The 23,581-nt window shown below is 37.1% G+C and overlaps 1 protein-coding gene across 1 annotated transcript in view; it reads left to right on the top strand.

Annotated features, from left to right (window-relative positions):
• Window positions 1-16,585: 16,585 nt before the first annotated feature.
• PLA2G4A (phospholipase A2 group IVA) overlaps window positions 16,586-23,581 on the top strand; it is a 174,063-nt gene continuing 167,067 nt past the window's right edge. The window contains exon 1 of the mRNA XM_037825146.1: window positions 16,586-16,603. The gene's annotated coding sequence lies outside the window, so the exon portion shown is untranslated. The remainder of the gene's footprint in view (window positions 16,604-23,581) is intronic.

The following is a 23,581-nucleotide window of genomic DNA, read 5'->3' as shown; positions in this document are numbered from 1 at the left end:
ACCAACAGAAAGAATAGGCTCCTGAGAGTCCTATTGCATTGACTTTGCTCTTTTTGTGATTTAGAAAGATATTTAATCCTTGAAGTAGTTGACTGAATACTCCAGACTTTAAAGACTGTCAGGTTAATTTTACTTAATGGTTAAAAATATTATCTTCATAAGACATAAGGTGATTTTATTAAACTCTGCAAAAAATCATAAATATTTAAATATTATATTGGATATAGCCACATAATCAGATACTTGCATCTGAGATAATCAAAGCAACTATATTTTAGGTAAAAAAAAATATATATATATATATATATATACAAAATGTTTTATTTTAATTAAAAAAATTGATTCATCATTTTTATGGGTTGAATTGTGTCCCCTGAAAAGAGATGTTCAGTCTTATCCCCAGTGCCTTGAACGTGAATGAGACCTTATTTGAAAATAGTCTTCCAAGATGTAATTAGTTAAAATGAGGCCAAACCGTAGTCAGGTGGTCCCTAATCCAATATGACTGTTGTCCTTATAAGAAGAGGGAAATCTGGACACACAGATAGACACAGGGAGAATGCTATGTGATGACTGAGGAAGGGAGGGAAATGCTGCAACTGCAAGCCAAACCTAGGACTGGCAGCAAACTGCCAGAAACTAGACGATGAGAAGAAGGATCTTTCCTACAGATTTTAAAAGGAGCATAGCCCTGCTGACACCTTAATTTTGGATTTCTAGCCTTCAGAACTACAAGACAATAAATTTCCACTGTTAAGCCATGTCGTTTGTGGTACTTTGTTACAGCAGCACTAGGAAAATAAGACAATCATAAAGCATTAAAATTATCTCTTATTACAACTTGCTTCTTGGATGTCTTTCTTGAGTGTGAAAGCATACTGTTGAGCAATGGCATAAAATAAAAAGGAATATAGACAAATGAGAAAATTATGAAATATCTCATGCAAGTAAAAAAAAAGCTCAAAATTAGAGTTAATTACAAACATACCAGTGATTCAATGAGGTTGGGTTCACATAATCTACTCATATAGTAGTAATAATAGAGACTCTGATGGAGAGGAAATAAACACACACATACATACAAGAAATGCTGAAATAAAAGTATCCTCATCACCTTGAATGCAAAGTGTCAGAAGATACTAATGATGAACTCTTTTTGATTCTTTACTTGAGCAAGTAGAATGAAAAAATATTTAACTTGTGATGTGTTCTAAGTCTGCTCTTTAAGGGAATGTTTGGGCAAAAATCAGAGGAGATTCCTTTCTCTTTACTGAACCCAAAGGTAATTTATTTGATTTTTGTTTTTATGCTAGCAAGAGATTAAGAACTCCAAGAAACAAGTATCAAACAAAAAAAATTTTCAGCAAAGTCTCTTTTATAAGTTACTCAAGATGAAATTAATAATTATTATATATCACCGATATTGTTTCCTTAGCTCTCTGCCTGTGAAATTGTTTTCTTTTGTTAGAAGGATTAAAACAAAAGGAGATTTGATTACCCTTATTCTGCCTTCTCAACATCTTCAGAAAATGGAGGGGAAAATGCCTGTCCAAGGAATAGATTATCAATCTATTGTCACTCTTTGCAAATGGCAAAGTGTCCCAACTCTTTTACAACCAATTACAACTTTTCTGAATTTCCTTATAGCAAATGGCCAAGATTCTTGATATGCAAGATAGGGTTTTCTAAGGGTCTTCAGGCATATCTCCCAATTTGGAGCATATAGAAACCAGGTATTACTGATTAGTAATATTGGAAGAATGTCTCTTGTTAAGTTTCAGCCTCTGCCCATAGAGAGTTGAGCTTCCTTTTCTGAGGGAAGTTTTGAAAAGAACATTTCCGTCCTTCTGTACTAACTCTTCTCCTCTAGGAAGAAGAAATGGTACTTTGAGTGCCTGACATGTATGGGTAGGGTTGAGTAGGAGCAGCATTTTTTTTCCAGTGGGTGAGGTATAGTGTTAAGGGCAGGTACAATTTGTTAGCCATCTCTTCCTTCTCTTTTGCTTGTGGATCTCATGCAGAATGCATGCTTGAGCAATCTTTCTGCATGTCTATCCCCAACTCCCATTATACAGGGTGGGGCAGCCATTTTCACCTTGTTTTCCAACTTTCTGTGGAAATGGGTGTGGTGTCTTTAGTTTAGGGGACAGAGAGTTCAGTCTCAAGCCTTAACTGTGTTCTCTCCCAGGGCTATGTTTAGGGGTTGTACAGACAAGCAAAACTGGTGCTTTCTATTCTCAATTGGCTGTAGTACAAATGTGTTATCTTCTATCAATCTGAACTCCAGAAAGGAGGAGTAGTAAATGACATCTCCTTTCCCTAACATGTAACAATTTAAAAGTACCACAATATTCTGTTCATTGTCATAGTATATTCCAAGTAATGTAGTGCTAACTAGACATCATAATTTTTTTAGTCCTGTGATGAATGATTTCAAAATGCCTTCAGAGTCTGACATGCTGAGTTCAGAGATCCAACAATGTGTGCTAAAATCTTTTATAAGTCGGGTTAGTTTTTTATAAGATAATACAGGCTTACTGTAAATTAGAATTTTTCATCTCTGCATTTCTCACCAGAATGTGTCCCTCTTCTTTTATTCATTACTTCTGTGGAAGGGACCGTCATTAATCCCTATCCTTCCATCCAGCCAGACAGACACACAGTAATTCATCTATTTAATCAAACACTTACAAATTAAATGTTGAGCACTTACAGTCAAGTTCTGTGCTCAACAGAAACTTCCCTAGAAACCAGATCTAGCTGGGAACGCAGGCAGTATTCCAGTGTTCTACCTTCCCCCCATCTCCCACATTCAATCAGTTACCAAGTTCTGTGGATTTTACTTCCTTAGTTTTATTAGATTGTGTTATTGTGTTCCCTTTTCTTTATTCCTACTGCCACCACCTGGTCCAGCTCCTGACCACTTCTCACATGGAGTACTGTAATATTTACTGAATCAGACATCACTATTTTACAAAGAGGCCTCGATCAGGATGGGAGTGTTTTTAAGTGAAAGCAGGCTTTGGATTCCTGGAGTCTGACGTGTTTGGAGCAGGAGAGGGAGAGGGGAGGATGGGAGAAGGCGGCCTAGAAATAACTTTTGTTGACTTCTTTCATCCTGTTTCCTAGCATTCTATTTATTGCTTAAAAATACTTTGCAAAGAGGAGAGTTGTCTGAACAATAAATTGGTTATCCTTGGAAGTTAAGAGATTGCTGTGATTGAGTGCCTGTCCTTATTGACTTATATTCATGCCTATTCCTATTTCTTTGTTGAGTGACGGGATGGAAAATGTGGTCCCAGTAGGCACCAGAAGGAGGAATGGATGCTAATGAAGATAGAGGATAGTAATGAAGAAGAGGCTGGAGATCCTAAGACAAACTTCTGAGCTCAAATGTGAAAATTTTGTTTGCGGCTGGTTCTGATTGTCATTATTTCACAGAGAAAAATTGGTTTGTGTCAGTTACCACAAGTTCCTCCAAGGCAATACTGTTTAAACCATGGTATGCACTATGGGTATCAGAACTCATTTATATCTCAGTGACTTATACAATGTACTGGAAATTAATAAGCCACATTTTTTTTCAAAATGGTCTATAAATTGAAGTGTCTGCAAAAGCACACTGGAGACTCCATTCAAAACAATAGAACTGTGCCACATTATTCTGAGTGAGTGAAGAATTACTATTCAGTATATGTGTCAGAGTTGTAGTCCCCATAACAGGATATTGCAATTTAAGTAATTCCCTTGGGGAAAGGGAACTAATCATGTTGTTACTCTTTAACCGTGGACAAACGTTGAAATAACTGAATAGGGTATTCAGAAACCTAATGAACTATGCTGTAAATACTACTGAAACTTGAGTTTCAAGGCAGGACATGGTTATTAGGCAGCCTTTTTCTGAAGGGCATGCAAGGTTATTCACACTACTGAGTCTTCATTACCACCCCCCCACCCCCACCACCACCACCATCCCGGCATCCACACTGAATACACTAAGAGATTTTTAATGCAATATAAATGCTTTGAAATAACTATATTCCTACAATGTGAACTTAAATTGCTCCCTATATCATGAATCAACCTGTCATTGAAACTCTACCAGGGCCTTTCAGGTCTTGTTGTCTACATTGGATAGACACAAAATAGGATTTGTTTACAGTGGCTGTGTGTAGACTTATGAACAATTGGATACAAAGTTAGGTAAAAAATGTCCAATAGTTATAATTTCTGTCCCTTTGGAAACATTAATCTTTGTTCAAAAGTTTATGCATTGTTCTAATTTGATCCCTGGATCCAGATTGCCTGGCCCACTTGAGGAGTAAGATAAACCAGCTGGCAAAAATGGCTTCCACAGTCATAGTAGGTGCTTGAAGGGCTAGAGCTATGTTTACTGAATAATGCAAAGATATTATATTACCAGTTTGTTTTCTACTCATTATTAAAAACTCATGAGCTGCCAAAGTTTACTGAATTATAATCATTGGCGGGGATGGGTTGAGATGGAGGAGCCATAGTAAGTGAGCTCAAGTGTCCTGATCCCAGGCATCACCAGGCAGAATGAATAAGCCCACCTTCCTAGTTTCACGGTTATGGAAAACAAATGGGAAGAGTGTAAGAGTTCCCCTGTTATTCTCTCTTGAGCAGTGTTTTTCTCCATTCATTTTTTAATGTTTAAAAAACCAAATTGCTGGTTGTTGCTTTTTATATTTGCCTCCAGCAAAGTCATTTCAATTCTCCTGTAATGGCTTTTTCAATTAATGGGGAAAAAATAAGAGGAGATTTTTGTACAGCCCTATGTTCACCACTCCTTACCTCACCATCAACACTGGCGTCCTACTACACCCACCAAACCTTGGAATCATTGGCCATGATTGTGTGGTCCTTTACCAGCTTTCCATGACATGCCAAGATACAGCTCATAGTATGAACTGGAAGTCTTAACACATAGTTCAAATTTCATAGAGAAAAACCTTGCCTGTTTGTTCATAATGCAACCACTTTTCTTAAAGTTCCTGTATAATTACACTCTGTATTGCTCTGTATTATGTGTTAAATTCTATAGTTTGGCCTGAGATAATTTTTTCCATTTCTTTTGAAAAGCAAAAGGAACTGGTTCAATCATATTTAAAAATATTTTTTTCAGTGACAAATTAAGGGCCTGTTTGTAAACTATTAGATAAGACTTTTAAATAAATTTATGTGGCAATATAATTTTCCAGAGACTTCTAGGGAGGAAATCAAAATAAAATATTACATGAATGGATGAAAATAAGTCTTCTAAGTAGGAAGAGTCACAGCTGTCTTAGAGGAGATACATTTGAAGCTTTGTTCTTTTAAAGATCTCTCATGCTTCTATGGGAGCTTATTGAATGACAATACAAAGGATGGTGATGTGACACCCCCTGCTGACCTGTGGGAGAATGCTATATCATGGTTCTCTGACTTTAAAGACTTGTCTCCAAGACTTTATCCATCAGTCATAGTCATCACTGATGACACACAGCATTCCTTCCACCAAGCTTACAATGAAAATTGGAATTGTAGAAAAGCCTAGAAGTTGTTTTGGGATCCTCATTCATTCTTATTCTTTGCTCTTAACTTCTATAACTTCAAAACTGTCATTAAATTTAATTAGTTCTAGCCATGTATGTGTTGTCTTGAAAGTATATTATATTGCTCATCTTGGATAATCCCAAATGGTTTGGGCCTATTTTATTAGAACAATTTCAGATATACATAAACTATGGTCAGTAAATAAGATGGATATAACAATATAGTGCTAAGGCTAAAGAAGCTAGTTTTTTGTTCCTTCCTTCCTTCTTCACTCCCTCGCTCCCTCCCTCCCTCCTTGCTTCCTTCTTCCCTTGCTTCCTGCCTGCCTGCCTGCATCTAACTTAGTGATGGCTCTTGCACATTATCTCTTTAGGATTTAGGGGTTTTTCTATTTTCCAATGCCTAAAAGTGGATACCAAAGCCCCACTTACTGACTACTTCCACAGGGGAACTTTTGACTCAACAGCCCTTCTGAATAACTCTTGGCTTACAGTTTGTCCCAACTCTGGGTTTTTCTTCCCATGGACACAAACTTGAGGTAATTTCTGCATTTTAAGACTCTTCCTTGAAGAAAAGTTGTAATTTGCAATATGTGACACTTGAAGTGGCAAGGCTGGAACTGGAATTTGATTCTAAGCTTTTAGAAACTACTTGAATATAGGAACTGGGTCTTTCTAAACTTGCTGTTCCGGTTTGCAAATGCTGCTCTTTTGCAAAACACCAGAAATGAATTGGCTTTTATAAAGGAGGTTTATTTTATTACAAAGTTACAGTCTTAAAGCCATAAAGTGTCTGAGGCAAGACATCAACAATCAGGTACCTCCAGTGGGGAAACGCTATTGGCATCTGAAAAACTTCTGTTAGCTCAGAAGGCACGTGGCTGGTGTCTGCTTGCTCCCAGGTTGCGTTTCAAAACGGCATTCTCCAAAATGTCAGTGTTAGCTTCCAAAGGCTGTCTTCAAAATTTGTCTCCCAACTGCAGCTAGCTGTGAGCTCCTTCTGTCTGAGCTTTTATAGGGCTCCAGTGAACTAATCAAGGCCCACCCTGAATGAGCATGGCCATGCCTCCATGGAAATTATCTAATCATAGTTGTCACCTACAGTTGGGTGGGCCACATCTCCATGGAAACAACCTAATCCAAAGGTTCCAACTTAATCAACACTAATATGTCTGCCCCTACAAGATTGCATTAAAGAATATGGCTTTTTCTGGAGGACATAATAATACAAACTGGCACACTTGCTATACCAAAAAGTAGGAATAAATTTCTCCAAAAACTTGGTTAATTCCTTTGCCAATTGGAAGAATTAATGTTAAGAACTAAGGAAATTTCTATTCACAGTACCACAAAAATGCTGACTTTATTATAGTTTACCAATGCATATCATTTCAAAGTACATATTTTAGATCTCAAGTAGCTGAGACCAATTACTCGATGCATTCAGTTGAAAAGTATCTTCATGACTTTATACCTTCCTCCTTGCCCCACACATAGCCATGCATACACATTTGGGGCACATTCATTTCTCACTGGGGTAAAAAAGATGTCAAATACAGGGTTAAAGTAACTTGGTGTCTGGCACATAGGGAGGGCCCATTAACCTTTAGCTATTATCAGAATACTCTAGAGCAGCAGTTTTTACAATGTGGTACACAGATTTCAGGGAGTGCCCAAGATCTTATCAGGGAGGTCCAAAAAGCCAAATATTTTCATAATAATATGAACTTATTATTTGCCCAGTAGTCGTTATTTAACCATTTCTGGTAGTTGTACTAGTAGTCTTACTCTTCACTACCAGCATTTATACTAGTACTAGTGATCATTTTCTCATTCTCCACCATTTAACAACTCTTGAATACACGTCTTTTAAATATTCTGTGCGACGAAAAGGTAAGAGCACATTGAACCATATCTGCTGCCCATTGCAGTATGATGCTTTCTCTTAAGGAAAAACACTCATGTGATAGTTTTACTTGGGAGCTAAATTAGCTGCATTTTTCATGAAATACCATTTTTAATTGAAAAAATAACTAACAGGCAAACTATGGTTATTTGGACTTGAGTACTTGGCAGGCCTTTTCTCACAAAGGAATGGGGTAAGCCTGTAACTTTAAGGAAAACAGTGAACAGCATTTGTTGCCAAAAATAAAATTTGAATTTTCACATGAAAATTATAAATTTGGAAAGCTTATATCTACTACTGTGAGTTTGACAACTTCCAAATACTTAAAGTCTTTTCTTATGATAATGGTGGTGATATTACTATCACAAATGTAATTTTTCATTGTATGTAATGAAATGTGACATTTCTACTTAAATCAATGAACTAGTATTTTCTATATGAGAAATACATTATGCTTTAGTCATTGTGCCGGTTTGAATGTATTATGTCCCCCAGAAAAAGCCATATTCTTTGATGCAATCTTGTGGGGCAGACATAATAGTGGGAATTAAGTTGGAATGTTTGGAATAAGTTGTTTGCATGGAGACACGCCCCACCCAACTGTGGACGATAACTGATGGGATGTTTCCATGGAGGCGTGGCCCCACCCATTGGAGGTGGGCCTTGATCAGTGGAGCCATATAAATGAGCTGGCTCAAGGAGAGGAAAGGGAGGGCAGCTGTGAGTGACCTTTTGAAGAGGAGCAAGCTTGCTAGAGGGGAATGTCCTGGGAGAAAGCCATTTTGAAACCAGAACTTTGGAGCAGATGCCAGCCACGTGCCTTCCCAGCTAACAGAGGTTTTCTGGACGCAATTTGCCATCCTCCAGTGAAGGTACCTGATTACTGATGTGTTACCTTGGATGCTTTATGGCCTTAAGACTGTAACTGTATAGCCAAATAAACCCCCTTTTTATAAAAGCCAATCCATCTCTGGTGTTTTGCATTCCGCAGCATTAGCAAACTAGAACAGTTGTGCAAGGATAAAAAAGTCGTTCAATGTGCAAGTCAGACCAATGAATTCTAACATAAAAGAATACAAAAGTTACTGATAAGGTTTCAGATTCTTTCAAGTTATCTGTAAGAAACTATCACTTCTTGAGCTTTGGTGGTATCAAAGAAGAATATACATAGTTTTCTGAAAGGCTATTAAAATACCCCTCTTTTACCAACAGCATATATCTGTGAGGTTGAATTTTCTTCATATGGTTCAGCTGAAACAATATATTGCAATGGACTTGAGGTAGAAGCAGGTATGAGAATACCTTAAAAATACATTAAAAGGATTTGCAAACATGTCTGTTAATGCCATTCTTCTCCCTAAATTTTTTTTGGGGGGTAGTATTAGAGAATATAGTCATTTTTCCTAAAAATATATTATTAATTTTGTCATATAACAGATTTATTATTTTTAAATGAATAATTATTTTAAACATATCTGTTTTAATGTCTAATGTAGTAGATGTCAATAACTATAACCCACATAATCATAAGCTCTTTTGCATCATCAATAATTTTTAAGAGTGTAAAGGGTTCCCGTGACCACAGCATTTGAGCACCACTGGTGTAGAATAAGTGCCCATTCTGTAGCTCCTATAGGCTGTATAATCTCTTCAGTCCAGGAGCCTTGAAGATAGAATGAGAACTATAATTCTGTGCAGAAAACAAACTGGGATACAGCAAAAACGTGGTAATGAGAAATTGACTTTCAGGAATTGTTCACTTTGAAATAAGAAGAAAGAAACAATTGGTATTGTGACTAAAGGTATAGCTAATTAATGAATAAAATGTTTTTGAGAGGTTATTTATTTCAAGTAGAACATTGTCAATCTGCTGTGTACTATTCTTGTCAGTAGAAGGGTAGTTATAATGTTATAAAGTGCCCAAGATAATATTCTTGTCTTCAACCCAGAGATATCCATGGAGAGATTTAGGAACATATATGCATTTTGGAAAGGTTTGAAAACTTAAAAAAAAAAAAAAAGAATGTTCTAGGGGCCATGTCCAATACTACTAGCTTCATAATGGACATTATTTAGATTTTCTTTTCCACTCTCTACCAGAGTAGCTTCAGTGCCATCTGTTTTTGTTCTAATTAGTCCCTTCACCAAGTTGTAAGTCTCAGTGTGTTCTTTGACTCCCTTTTCTGTTTTATTTTATTCAGCTGCCAAATTCTACTGCTTATTTTTTCTAAAATTCTCTAACATTTGTTCCTTTCTTCTCCCTCCTATTGTCATCCTTAAATCCAGATGGTCATCATTCAATGCCTAAATTACTATAGCACCTTCTTAGCCGGTCTTTCTGCTTCTAGGCACACTAAAAATCTTTCTAAAGCCTTGATTTGATCTTGCCACTTCCGGCATAAAGTTTTCCAGAGGTTCACCATTATGTATAAAATAAAATTCCTTGGTTGAACATTCAGGGACATTCAACACTCTAATATTTGACCCCAAATTATCTATTCAGAAGATCTTTCTTTACAGTTCATCATGAAACTGGAAAGCTTTCCACTGTCCTGCATAAGACGCGCCTCTGCCTGACATTAGGGCTTCAGTTTTGTTATTCTCCACATAGGAATATTCTCTCCCTTTTCCAGTTACAAATCTCATCCTCACTCCTCATCCAAAGTGTGTCACTTTTCTTTGAAGCACTCCTCCCTTCTTGTAGCACTTAGGAAAAAAAATCAAAATATCAATAACTAACATGAATAGAACATTTATTCTGTGCTATGCACTGTTTTGGCACTTTGTATATGCTATTCTCTCATTCACTAATACTAATGTTAGGTATTATGGGTAATTTAAGGCAGTCAGCACTCAATTTTTTCATTGCTGAGAGGCAGGATGGTAAGCAATAGGCTTTGAAGTTAGAAGACTGATTTCAAATTCCACTTATGAGTAAGGGAGTTTGGAAAAGTCATATCACCTTTTTGTATTTTGTTTTTTCATCTGTAAAATGGGGATGATATTAGCCTCCACCTCACAGGGTCATTGAAAGGATCAAATATGAGAATCTCCCTTGTAAATGGTAAAACTCCATAGTAATATTTATTATTATTGTTTTCATTATTGTCATAATTATTAGTAGTGCTTTGGTTTCATAGTTTCTGTGTGTGTTGGGGGAAGGGGTATTTTTTTTTAACTCTTACTTATTTTTAGACTTTTGGAAAAGAATTGTTGTCATCTTTGCTTTTGAACCTCCCTTGGTAACTAGTATGTAATAAAGATTTGAATAAGGCTTATTGAATATATAAATGAATTTTTCACAAAAAGAAAAAGTAGGAGGTCTGTGGTAACCTTGAATATAGTCTTGGAATTTTCACTTTTTTTTTTCAAGAAGAAAATAAGGAGTGGGGAGAGGTTAGCAATGTGGAGACTAATGCTGCTTTCATTAAGGGATTGTCTCACAGTGACGAAAATGGTCTTACTACTGAAATCTTTTTGAACCACAGAACTTTCAAAATATTCCAAGATAAATAATTTATAGCTCCTCAATGAATAATGGGCCAAAATTCTCTGCAGGGAAGGAATGAACAAAAAAAAAAAAAAAAAAAAAGAGAGAGAGAGACAAAGTATGAGTCAACATGAAAAATAAAAGTATAATAGAAAATAACTAAAAATAACTATGTTTAGCTAAATTCTGGAAAAGTGACTTTCCTATTACACAAAATAACCCCTTACAGAAATTAAAACTGGAGTCATCTACACAGTCAAGATCCTAATATTCAATGAACTGGAGGACTGGCAGCTTGTATGAAAGATTGTAGCACTGTAAGGAAACCAGAGTGAGATTAATAAATTTCTGTGCTTCTATAATTAGAAAAAATTTTATTCAATTTCAGTGATAAAATGCTGACTTGGGACAGCTTATAACATAACTATAACTAAATTCTAATCAAATGGGAATTTGTGAGGATAAGAAGCTGGTATCGGCTGGCAAGAAAAGGAGTATAGGGGCATATAGATGTATGCACAGTGGAAGAGAGAATTTAAGCAAATGAGTGCAAACAGATGGATTGAATTAGTATGATGGGTGAAACCAGAGGGCATACATAGGAGGATAACGGCCTGCCTATCTCCTTCTCACTGCCTTTCTCCCATCCTTATAGTCGGACCCCATGAAAAGTCTTGGCTTTGCTTCAGACTCTGGAACCAAATCAAGGAAAACATAATGAGCCTTAGGTTAATAGTTTTCTGGCTCAACTTCAAGTAAAAGATGTTGCTAATCCCTCGCTGACTTTGTGGCTTACCTAGCTCTCATTTTCTGCCTTTTATATGATGGAAATGAGTCCGTCTTTTGTTCCCTTGTTCCTTAGTTCTGCGCCCCAGCTTTGATGTCCTGTTCAGTATCGTTCAGACCATTTCTCACTTTTCAGCAAACTTGCAACCACTTCTAAGTCTATGGTTCTTTTTGCCTTGATCTCACAATATAGGAAAAAAAATTGCAAGACTATAAACCAGATAAATTGAAAAAGCACCTACTATATTATGAATCTAATATTCTTCCTATTGGGGAAATAATGCACATTCCATGAGAACAAATGAAAGGAAGCTGAGAAGAATGTTGGATCCTTTGTATGTTGTTATTGACGCATGGGGCCCACAAGCAAACCCATCTGCACCTGATTGTGGAGCAGTGGAGAAGTGAAAACTTCATGGAAGCCAAAGCAATGGAACCAACACTTCAGGGTCACATTCTAAGCTTTTGGTGGTGTGAAAGAGCTGAACTGTGCTCCACAACAACTTTGCAAACATGGTTAATTTATTTATGTTTTTAGTGAATATTTCTTGAACATCTGCTATATGACAAACAATGTGTTAGCTATTCAGGGCTCATAGATGAATGAGGCAGGTTTCTGGCTTTAAGGAGTTCAGTGTCTTGGAAGGTGAGGAGATGAGATTGTGGTGATACATAAAAAAGTTATTAAGGCAAAGAGGGGAAGAAACTTTATATGTGGTGAAATTAAGCCACTCTGAATAGTCACAACAACAAATGTCAGTAATAATTGGGAATCATTTTTATTTTAAAGTCCTTATTATTTTTTTTTAATCTCCTGAGGACAAGGCATGAGGGAAAATAAATATTAGGGTAATAAAGACATAAAAGATAATCTCTGGTTTAAAACACTTGCAGTATAGCTTGGAAAAATAAAGACAAATATTCCGTAACATGAAAAAATTATAATCGATGTTAGTTAAAAAGTTTAACTAAACTAATCAAGTTTAATTCAAAAGTTATCAGTGACATGAAAAAGTTAAAACCAACTGTAAACATTGTAATATGATACAATTTGAATAAATTGATAAAGCAGTTATAGGTTATTCTGATTTAAACGTGATTAGAGAACACTTTGAGAGTAGGGGAGTTGGAAATAAATCCTTATCCTATAGTTCAGCACACAGGCTTTCATCAATTGTTTCTTTGAAATGAGGAGGAAGGAACAATTGGTGGGACCTGTGTTAAGGCACAGGGAAAATACTAGTAAGTTGGTTGGAGGATTATAATTAAGTGTTGTTGACTAAAAGGGAGGGTCAAATTGCTGATTATTAAAATAGTTGATCCTTATTATTCATAAAGTCCATATTTGCAAATTTGTCTACTCACTAAAATTTATTTGTAATCCCCAAATCAATACTCAGGGTGCTTTCATGGTCATTTGCAGACATGCACAGAGTGGTGAAAATTTGAGTAGCCTGAAGTATACCTTCCCAGCTGAGATTGAGCAAGGCCTTCTTGTTTGAGCTCTCAAACCATCAAACCATAAACAAATGTCTCGATTGCAGTAGTGTCATCTTTCCTTTCTTCCTTTCTTCCTTCCCTTCCCTCTCTCCCTTCCTTCCTTCCTTCCTTCCTTCCCTCCTTCCTTTCTTCTTTCCCTCCTTCCTTCCCTCCCTCCTTCCTTCCTTCCTTCCTTCCTTTCCTCTCTCTCCCTTCCTTCCTTCCTTCCTAACTTCCTACCTTCCTTCCTAACTTCCTTCCTTCCTTCCTAACTCCTTTCTTTCTCTCTTTCTTCCTTTCTTTCTTTCCTTCTTCCTTCCTTTCTTCTTCTTTCTTCTACTTCCTTTCTTCTACTTCCTTCTTTCTTCCTTCCTTCTTCTTCTTCCTTCCTTCTTCTTTCTTCCTTCCTTCCTATTTCCTTTCTTTCTTCCTCTCTTTCTTTCTTTCTTTCTTCTTCCTCTCTTTCTTTCTTCTCTCTTCTTTCTTTCTTTCTTTCTTCTTTCCTTCCTTCTTTCTTTCTTTCCCTTTAAAATGGCCCCAACCACAAATAATGAGAATCTACTGTTTGAATTAAGGCTGGGATGGGGAAGATAATGGCTGAAACTGGATTGTGGGTTCACGCGGATCTAGGGACTTGTGCAGCAACCAGTAGGGCAGGTCTTGAGAGTTTATGGGTCTGCTGAAAACAGAGGGGTTTAGCAGCAATATGAGATTGGAGTGCAAGGAAATGTGGTCAGGGAGTCAGCTAGCTTAGTAGAAATATTCTACTATTCATTCATTCATAATTTGTTCATTCATTCATTAATCTAATGTTTATTAATCACTAACTATGTTCCAACAATGGTTTTAGGCATTGTGGGTTCCATAGCAAACAAAACAGATGAGGACTGAAACCTTATGGACCTTACATTCTGTGGAAGGAGTCAGAAAATAAACAGATAACAAACAGATAAACAAATATATGAGAAAATTACCAGATAATAATTGCAAGACGGAAAATTAAAGTGAATAAAATGGAAGAGAGAGAGACTAAGTTAATCCTTTAATCTGGGGTAGAGGGGAAGAGGCAGGTAGTCAACAGGAGTCACATGATGTACCCAGGCCTGCGTGTTGAGATGAGCATAGGCTGGTGGAACAATTCTCAGGAGACAAAAGAAATCCAAAACCCTGGGAGACCAATATAATCAAGAAAGAGCAGGCAAGAAGCAAAAGTCTAAGGAAGCAAGCCGGCCAGGTAAAGAGCCTGGGAGAAAGGACCTGAGGTACATAGATGCAGAAACCTATCCCAGAGAGAAGGAACAGAGGTGCCAAGGTGTGGGCATGCCGGTGGAGATTCAGTCTTGGGCAGAGTTAGAATTCAGTACACAGAGAACAGAAAGTAGCTTGGAACTGAGGTAGTGTTTTCTGTTGTGGGCCTTTATAATGATGGTAGTAACCACTATAATTATCATAATAATCTATGTATCTACCTGTTTCATGCCTTCCATAATTTTTGCTCATCTTTGCCTGTTGATGGAATTCAGGTGTCTCCTTCTCCTTACCCAATTCCCCAAACTTTACAGGATCTAGGAATCCTATCTTAGGGCTTTCCTGATTACAGGGTGAGTTTCTATTCCTATGCAGTCATTTTACTTCATATTTGTGTTTTTATATGTCACTACTATGTGAGGTTTTTGAGAGTAAGGGACTAAATCTGTTCTAGTTTGCTAATGCTGCTGGAATGCAAAACACCAGAGATGGATTGGCTCTTATAAAAGGGGGTTTATTTGGTTACACAGTTACAGTCTTAAGGCCGTAAAGTGTCCAAGGTAACACATCAGCAATCGGGTACCTTCACTGGAGGATGGCCAATGGTGTCCAGAAAACCTCTGTTAACTGGGAAGGCACGTGGCTGGTGTCTGCTCCAAAATTCTGGTTTCAAAATGGCTTTCTCCGAGGATGTTCCTCTCTAGGCTGTAGTTCCTCAAAAATGTCACTCTTAGTTGCACTTGGGATGTTTGTCCTCTCTCAGCTTCTCCAGAGCAAGAATCTGCTTTCAACGGCCATGTTCAAACTGTCTCTCATCTGCAGCTCCTGTGCTTTCTTCAAAGTGTCCCTCTTCGCTGTAGCTCCTCTTCAAAACATCAGTCACAGATGCACTGAGTTCCCTCTGCCTGTCAGCTCATTTATATGTCTCCACTGATCAAGGCCCACCCTGAATGGCTGGGGCCATGCCTCCATGGAAATATCTAATCAGAGTTATCACCTACAGCTGAGTGGGGCACATTCCATGGAAACACTCAAAGAATTCCAATCTAATCAGCACTAAAATGTCTGCCCCATAAGACTGAATCAAAGATAATGGCGTTTGGGGGACATAATACATTCAAACTGGCACAATATCTTATTTTTCTTCATATCTCAAGTAACTAACAGTGACAACAGGGAATGATTTAACGTTTTGAATGATAGGATAAAAATGTAAAATGATGGAAATGATGCTTGAGAAAATTATTCATACTGCTCTGTCCACTCTCTACAGCCTGAATTAAAAAGAAACTGGTTAGGAGTTTATTACAGTCCTCCAATTGGAAAGTTATGAAGAGTTAGAGTGTGGCTTTAGAAATAGAAAAGAAAGAAAAAATAACTTAGGAAAAATTGAGCAGGAAAAACTGACAGAACTTCAATTTTCCTTATGAGATAACAAGGAGACAGTTTGTTCAAACATAACTCTAGGATTATGAGCACATGACTATTAAAAGTATCAAGGAATTTGGGAAGACTCCTAATTTAAAGAAGATGATAAATGCTGCATAAAATTTATTACAACTTTTTGATATCCTAAGATCCACATAAAAATCATGCATGAGTGAATGCAAATCAGTGCATAATCCACGTATCAGTTTCTCACCTGTAAACTCAGAGTTTCCTTGCATGATCTCTAAGATCATTGTCCTCACTAAAAGTATAAGATTCTTGTGAATTGGAGCAGGTTTTTCGTTTTTTTTTAACCTGTCCCTCCCCTTCTTTCACTGTTGTTATTTCAGAGTCATAGTTCTGAACATCATCATTTGTTTAAATGATGTTTGCAAACATGTTTAAATACAAGTATATAATTGGAAAACTTTCCCAGAGTTTGTTCACACAAACTGCATTTTTTTGATTTGCAGGGCCTGGAAGTGTTCGTGACTTTGCTTCTTGGCTTCAGCAAGCATTGCTCAACACAACCACCTGATTCTCTTTTTTTATGGCTGAGGAGGAGGCTGATCTGTTTACTATTGTGGCTTCCTCCATAGCAATCATTTGATAAAACTCTTCTTCTGTTTACTGTACTTTCAATCATTTCACTGTGGCACACCCTACAGAAATGACTAAGAAATCCTGCTGTCATCAATTATACAAGCTGAGGTATGTTGCAGAGTTTTTTTCAAAGTTCTTTCTAGAACCTCAGTATGGGAAACAACAGCATACTGGTTATGTTAATTATGTCCCAGAATTCAAATATTATGCCTCACCTTAAAAAAAAATAAGTCAATCATAATGAGTGAAGCAAAATTTTAGAAGCATGAAGGAGAAGCTCTAGAAGCACGAAAAAGAAGATAGCACAGTTATCTTATATTAGATACAGAACAGTGGAGCCTTCAAAATTGGGATGTTGATTCATCACATTGTCTTTTGAATTAACTGAGATAAATTTTGAGATTAATAGCAAGAAAAAAATAACAATAGTAAAGGATTTAGAAGGATAAGCAGAGTGAATTCATTCATTTGAAAATAATTATTGAATACTAATTATTAACATATGTAAGCATCACTTCAGACAATGGTTATACAACAGAACACAAAATAGACAGTTCTGACCCTCCCAGAGCTTACAGTCCAGTAAACAAAATGAGTAGGGAATGCTGGCATTGAATACATGATTAGAAATTTTAAGATGGAGAACTGCAGGTATAGAGGCAGGGAAAGGAGAGAAGCTCAATTTGGTTTTTGAGGGGGAGGTGTTGGTCCAGTAAAATGTTTTAGGAGGAAGTAATCTTTAAGTAGAAAATTGAAGGCTAAGTAGGTGGTAGCAAGGCAGAGATGTAGGGGAAGGAATGGGTATGCGTGAGTGGCTAGACAGGAAAGAGAATGGGAAACACTTAAAACTGAAAAAAATCCTTTTAGGCCTGGAGTAAAGAGAAATACCTGACATCGACCTGAGTTAGGCTGGGGGCTAGGTACTTTGGAAGCTTGGTAAAGAGGATGGTGGCACCCAAAGGAAATGGAGAGTCATTGAAGGAAGTGACAAGAAAGATTTGTGTCCTTAAGTGACCGCTTTGGCTACTGTTGGAGAAAGGTTTGGAGGGGAAATGTGTGAAAGTGGAGAATGATTGTGTGTATTTGTACATATGTTCTATGAAAAATATGTCTACTTGCTCTCAATACAGGTGATAAGGAGATGTTATTTGGTAAGTTGTCTTAACTGAAGAAAGGGAAAATTTTGGATAATTATTTTTCACACTATTATACAGAAAAACAACTCTTGATCCTTCCAGTCCAGTAAGGTCTTCCTTCTTGGTGATCATACTCATTTATATTTTTTGTAAACTTTTGTACTGTTAGGAAGGGTTTAAAAAGAGCAAGCCTTTCTAACCCTTCTGAATAAGGTTCTAAACCACTGTTTCTAGACTTTTGGATGTCATGGAGCAGGAAACCACCTTCCAAACTGATCATCAACAAACAAACAAACAAAAATCTGGAGCACATTTTAACACCAATAATTAAGGACATAATCTCACAGTAAGTGACATATCTTCTAATTTCTCTGAAGAGACAGTTAATAATGTTTTTACATATGTAATTTTCCTTGTTTGTCCACAAACTTATGTTAACCAAGAAGTTAGAATTTAAGGACTGATTATGATTACTGAATCATTACATGGATATTCCTTTTTACTTTCTGGTTTATTAGACAGAGGGAAATACCTGAAATCTCTTAAATGTAACTCAGCTGCCTTGTTCTCTGATAATGATTGTATAGTCTTTATCTTGTGCCCTTGTGATTGTAAAACCCTTGTGACTAACCTTCACTTACATCCATTTATCCAGTTTTTCGACTTAAAGTCTTATGATCATTAAAGACAGCCCCTAAAGTTTATTAATGAAGGGTCTTGGGTCAGCCCGGAACTAACCCACGCCAAGTCCAAATTATCTCAATAACGGAAGCTGGATCTAACCAAAATGGGCCCGCCTGACATGTGCAGCTTGGATTTTAACCTACAAATCACCTATACCTCATTATAACACTAAAAATCATGCCTCTCATCATATAAAGGCTGCCATTTTCTTATATACGTTCTGTGATTAAGCATTAATCAGTCTGCACATGCTCAATAATTAGATCACTTCTAATTACATAATCTGGGGCCATTGTGCTCATTATCCTAAAACCTGTCCATCTTTTGATGCTATAAAACTATCAGAATTACTGCAGTTCAGAGAGACAGATTTAGGGCTGATAGGCTATCTTTTCTCCTGCTTCCTGCCTAGCAATAAAACTCTTTCTCTCTTTGAAACCCCAGTGTCTCAGGAATTGGTCATTTGAATGCATCAGGCAAAAGAATCTACCGCCTTAGTCCGGTAACACTTAAAACATTTTTGTCACGTTAACCAGAGACTGAATTTTGCAATTCTCAGCTGTACCCATCACAGACATAGAGGGAAAAACAGGTAGTGCCTTATACTGTGAACCAAATATATCCAGGGCCACTTAAGAGTTTGAAACACATCTTAATTCTACCACTATGTCCTTCATTCCTCCAAAACAAAGGAAGCTTAGTTTCTCTACTAATGAGGGAGCAGCATTGGTTGCATATTTGTTGAAGGAGGGCAGATGTTTCTCAGAGAGTATTCCTTAGTGTGATATGATGGCTGCTAGCTTTGTAAACACCCCAGCGGAGTGCCTGGATGAAACACAGTTTTGATGCGTCATCACGCTTTCGTATAGGGATGCTGAAATGTAACCTCAGAATAGGAACAGGAACTGAAATTTTCCTATTTCAAGACTTCCCTGACTTGTAGTATTTTTCTAAGAAACACATAAAAGTTAGCTATGTATATATTAACTTAGATTGAAAATTGTTAGAAAATAAAGATCAAATTTGCACCTCTGAAGACCTGTGTGTTTTATATACTAGACATCATATATTTTGTTTTTGCAAACATGAGTGAAAAGGAGTAATAAGTGATGAGAAAAGTCGATGAGTAATGGCTTCTTTTTAACTTTGTTCTTATTTACAAACAGCTTAACTGGTGGGAAAGGGCTTTGGCAACAGGAAAATGAAATTTCTATCTGTATATAAAGCAGGCTTAAAAAGGTTTGTGAGTTTAGTATTTACCTGGACAAGAGTAAAACTCACAGTTGTCTCACTAGCTCACTAGGAAAAGTTTTCCCAGAGCTTGAACTTCTTTTGCCATTCCTTACATATTTTAGAGCAGAATGAATGCTATAATTATTAGATAAAGTTTTGCCCCATGCAAACTGCCGGAATTGGTTAGACTTGTTTCAAGTTATATGTATTAAAAAAGAAAAAGAAAAAGAAAAAGAAAAACAAACCAAAAACTTGAAACAAAATGCCCTAGACTTTGAAATCAGGGAGACTTCAGTTTGGATTTTGGTTCTAACACTTAGTAAGCAACCTTGGACAATTCAATAAATTTGTGCCTTATTTTCTCATTTATAAAAATGTAGATAATACCTGCAGCAATACAGTGGGAAATTAAATGATTGTGCCAGTTTGAATGTATTGTGTCCCCCAAATGCCATTATCTTTGATGTAGTCTTGTGGGGCAGACGTTTTGGTGCTGATTAGATTTGCTTGGAATGTGCCCCACCCAGCTGTGGGTGATGATTCTGATGAGATGTTCCCTTGGAGGCATGGCCCCACCCATTCAGGGTGGGCCTTGATCAGTGGAGCCATATAAATGAGCTGACTCAAAGAGAAGGAGCTCAGTGCAGCTGTGAGTGATGTTTTGAAGAGGAGCAAGCTGCTAGAGAGGAACGTCCTGGGAGAAAGCCATTTTGAAACCAGAACTTTGGAGCAGATGCCAGCCACGTGCCTTTCCAGCTAACAGAGGTTTTCCAGATGCCATTGGCCATCCTCCAGTGAAGGCACCCGATTACTGATGTGTTACCTTGGATACTTTATGGCCTTAAGACTGTAACTGTGTAGCCATATAACCCCCCTTTTTATAAAAGCCAATCCATCTCTGGTGTTTTGCATTCCGCAGCATTAGCAAACTAGAACAATGATATAGCATAAATATATTTTTTTAGAACCTCAATAGACAGTTGCTATTCTCCTCTCATGTTTTTTTTCTCCCTTTTCTAACAGCCTTTCTTTCCTTTCTATCCATGCGTCTTTGGATGTCCAATATCTCCATCATCTTCATGATCCAGATTCTTGTAACTAAATCTCAGCCAAATCCACAGGTAATTGAAGAGGCAAGTTTTGATGTGAGAAATAATGGGAAAGTCAATATTTCCATATTTTCTTGTTTTCTCCAAGAAAACAGCATAGTATTTAAAAATAAGTTTCTCTTTAATATATTGTGGTATACTCATAAATTTAATATTTTGTATCCTTTGAAATATTTTATTGGCATGGAAATGTACTCCCAATATGATGTAAATAGAGAAATATAGAGATTAAAAAACAGTGTATACAGCATAAACCAATTAAAAATTATATGTACATGCAGAGAAATAAGGACCAGAATGATGCACATCCAAATGCCAACCATTGTAATCTCCAGGTGGTGTGCTGTGTGATTTTTTAAATTCTGTTTCTTTTATATAAGTAGATGCAGTGGACATGACTTCTACTGTATAACACAGGATGTAAGAAATGTCATTTCTTTTATTTCACTAAGTCAAACTGCTCCCAGTCCCCACCTGGCTAGCAAATTTAATTTCAGGCATTGTTGAAACTTCTTTCCCCATCACATTCTCCGCGTTCATTCAAGTGTCTGTTGGATCTTGTAAAGTCCCCTCAGAATTCTCTATAAGAATTTGTATTTTGTGAAAATAATTGGGAGGGGTGGGGGAGAAAAGTGGGGAAGAGAGTATAGTAATCTTCTCAATGCCTTGCACTTGCTGCTTTAGTAGGCATACAACTTAGAAAACACTTTGCCAATGGAACCCAAAGTCATTGTTTGCAATGGAGAAGTGAAAATACCTACAGCCATGAGTATCAAACATGAAGGGAGAGTATATGCATTTACCAAATGATCAGCAATGAGTTTGTTACCTTTCTAACAAATTTTTATGGAACAAGAAAAGTTATCAGGAAACAAAGTAAAGTTTGTGCATATAAAAGTTCTATATTTTCCTTTCACATTTCCTATTTACTTGGGAACTTTTTCTTTGATTTCTAAGGCGCCAATATCTGTGAATAGGTAATGGGAAATGGCTATAGAAAGAGATACTTTTTGAGGCAAAGGTTTGGTTTAAATTCTGACTCCGGTATTTAATTTTGGGTAAATCACCTAATTTCTGAGAGCCCATGTTTTCCTCTCTTTACCTTGGGAATGATTAATAATGTAGACGGGGGTAGCTCTGCCAGAACCTGCTGTGTACCTGCACCTGCCCTAGAGGTCATGTGCAGCTCCAGTGAATGGCTCCCATATACCATGAGAACTGTCTTCCTTAATTACTCATGTCTGTCTGTTGGAGGACTTGAAAGCAGAAAACACATTTTCTAATATCAAATCTCTTCTTTCCTCCCCAAATTGTTTTTCACAATTCTCAGGTAGCAAACCTGAATCCCACTAAGAATGAACTGACTTACTTGGTAGGGCATAAATTCATGAGGTCAGTGGCAATTTGAAGATTAAATCTTGATGCTTAATAAAATATTGTTATCTACATACTATAAGTAAGACACTAGCTCCCTAATTCTAAATTGAGTCAGTATCTTTGCTTTTATACAGATTATCTTCTTTAACCATGTGATCAAGTTCATTGTTGTAGTTAACTTTTTTCAAATTGTCTCAATCCTCCATTTCTATCTTTTCCATTTCCAGAGGACTTCTCTCCTCCAGGTCCCAGTGTGTTGTCCTCACTCAATAACAGTAATCATTCTGGTCTCCTCAACTTTCACGTCACTGTCTCCATTCTTCAGTTTATCCTGCTATCTTCATGAATCCCATTTATAATAATATCATTCCTTGCTAAGATACAAGAAACCAACACCCATCTCCAACAAACAATCAACTACCAAAATCAAACCAAAACAATGTAATTAACCACTAGCATCCTTGATAGCTGGGGCATTTAATATTACTACAGGAAAATGTCCAAATCCCTCTGTGCTGTTTTGGATATATTATATCCCCCACAAAAAGCCATGATCTTTAATCCAATATTGTGGGATATTGGGATTAGGTTGTTTCCATGGAGATGTGACTCACCCAACTATAGGTGAAACTTTTGATTAGATTATTTCCATGGAGTTATGGCCCTGCCCACTCTGTGTGGGTCTTGATTAGTTTACTGGAGTCCTTTAAAAATGCTGGCCAGACCAAGACGATTGCTGGCTTACCTCAGAGACGCTTGGAGTTGTGGACCCCTGACGTTAGGGGAGAACGCCATTTTGAAACACAACCTGGGAGCAAGCAGATGCCAGCCGCGTGCCTTCCGAGCTAACAGAGGTTTTCTGGACAACAACGGCCTATCTCCAGTGAAGGTATACTCATTTTTATGCCTTGGTTTGGACACTTTTATGGCTGTAGGACTGTAAATTTGTAACTTAATAAATTCCCTTTATAAAAGCCAATCCACTTCTGGTATTTTGCATAATGGCAGCATTAGCAAACTGGAACACCCTCTGACTGTTCTCCAAGATTTTAAAGCTTCATCCTCAATGTACATTTTAAAAAGTTACCTCTACTTCTTTCCCCCCAAACTCTCCTATTCTTCTAGAATTGCTTGTGCACTTCTTCCCAAATCACCAATTCTCCTCTTTCCCTTTTCTGTGGAACATTTGTTACAATTTATCATAGCATGTATCTCCACCAGTTTCCAATCCTTTCTTCAAGGCCCAGTTTGAATTTCTGATTTAATGTAGCCTGCCCTTGTCTCTCTTTCCTCACTGTGGTACTTCCTGTTCAAGGTACTCATAATGGCCCTGGGTCATATGTATTGTTCATAATTCATGTGTCGATACAATTTTCTGTGATTATACTTGCTGGCTCTTCTGCCTGGAACATTTTGCAAAACTCGGTTTCACAGTTGCTGGCTTATTCTCATCTTTCAAGTCTCAGCTGAAACGTTATATTCTTAAAGAGTTTTTACTGACAATTGTTTGTTTAAAAAAAAGTCATTATCTTGTTTGTCTTGTTTCT

This window comes from Choloepus didactylus, chromosome 2 (genome assembly GCF_015220235.1).
Source record: "Choloepus didactylus isolate mChoDid1 chromosome 2, mChoDid1.pri, whole genome shotgun sequence".
In the NCBI taxonomy this organism is placed as follows: Eukaryota; Metazoa; Chordata; class Mammalia; order Pilosa; family Megalonychidae; genus Choloepus; species Choloepus didactylus.
The sequence above is the reverse complement of the archived record's forward strand: the minus strand, read 5'-3'. Positions and strand labels throughout refer to the sequence as shown.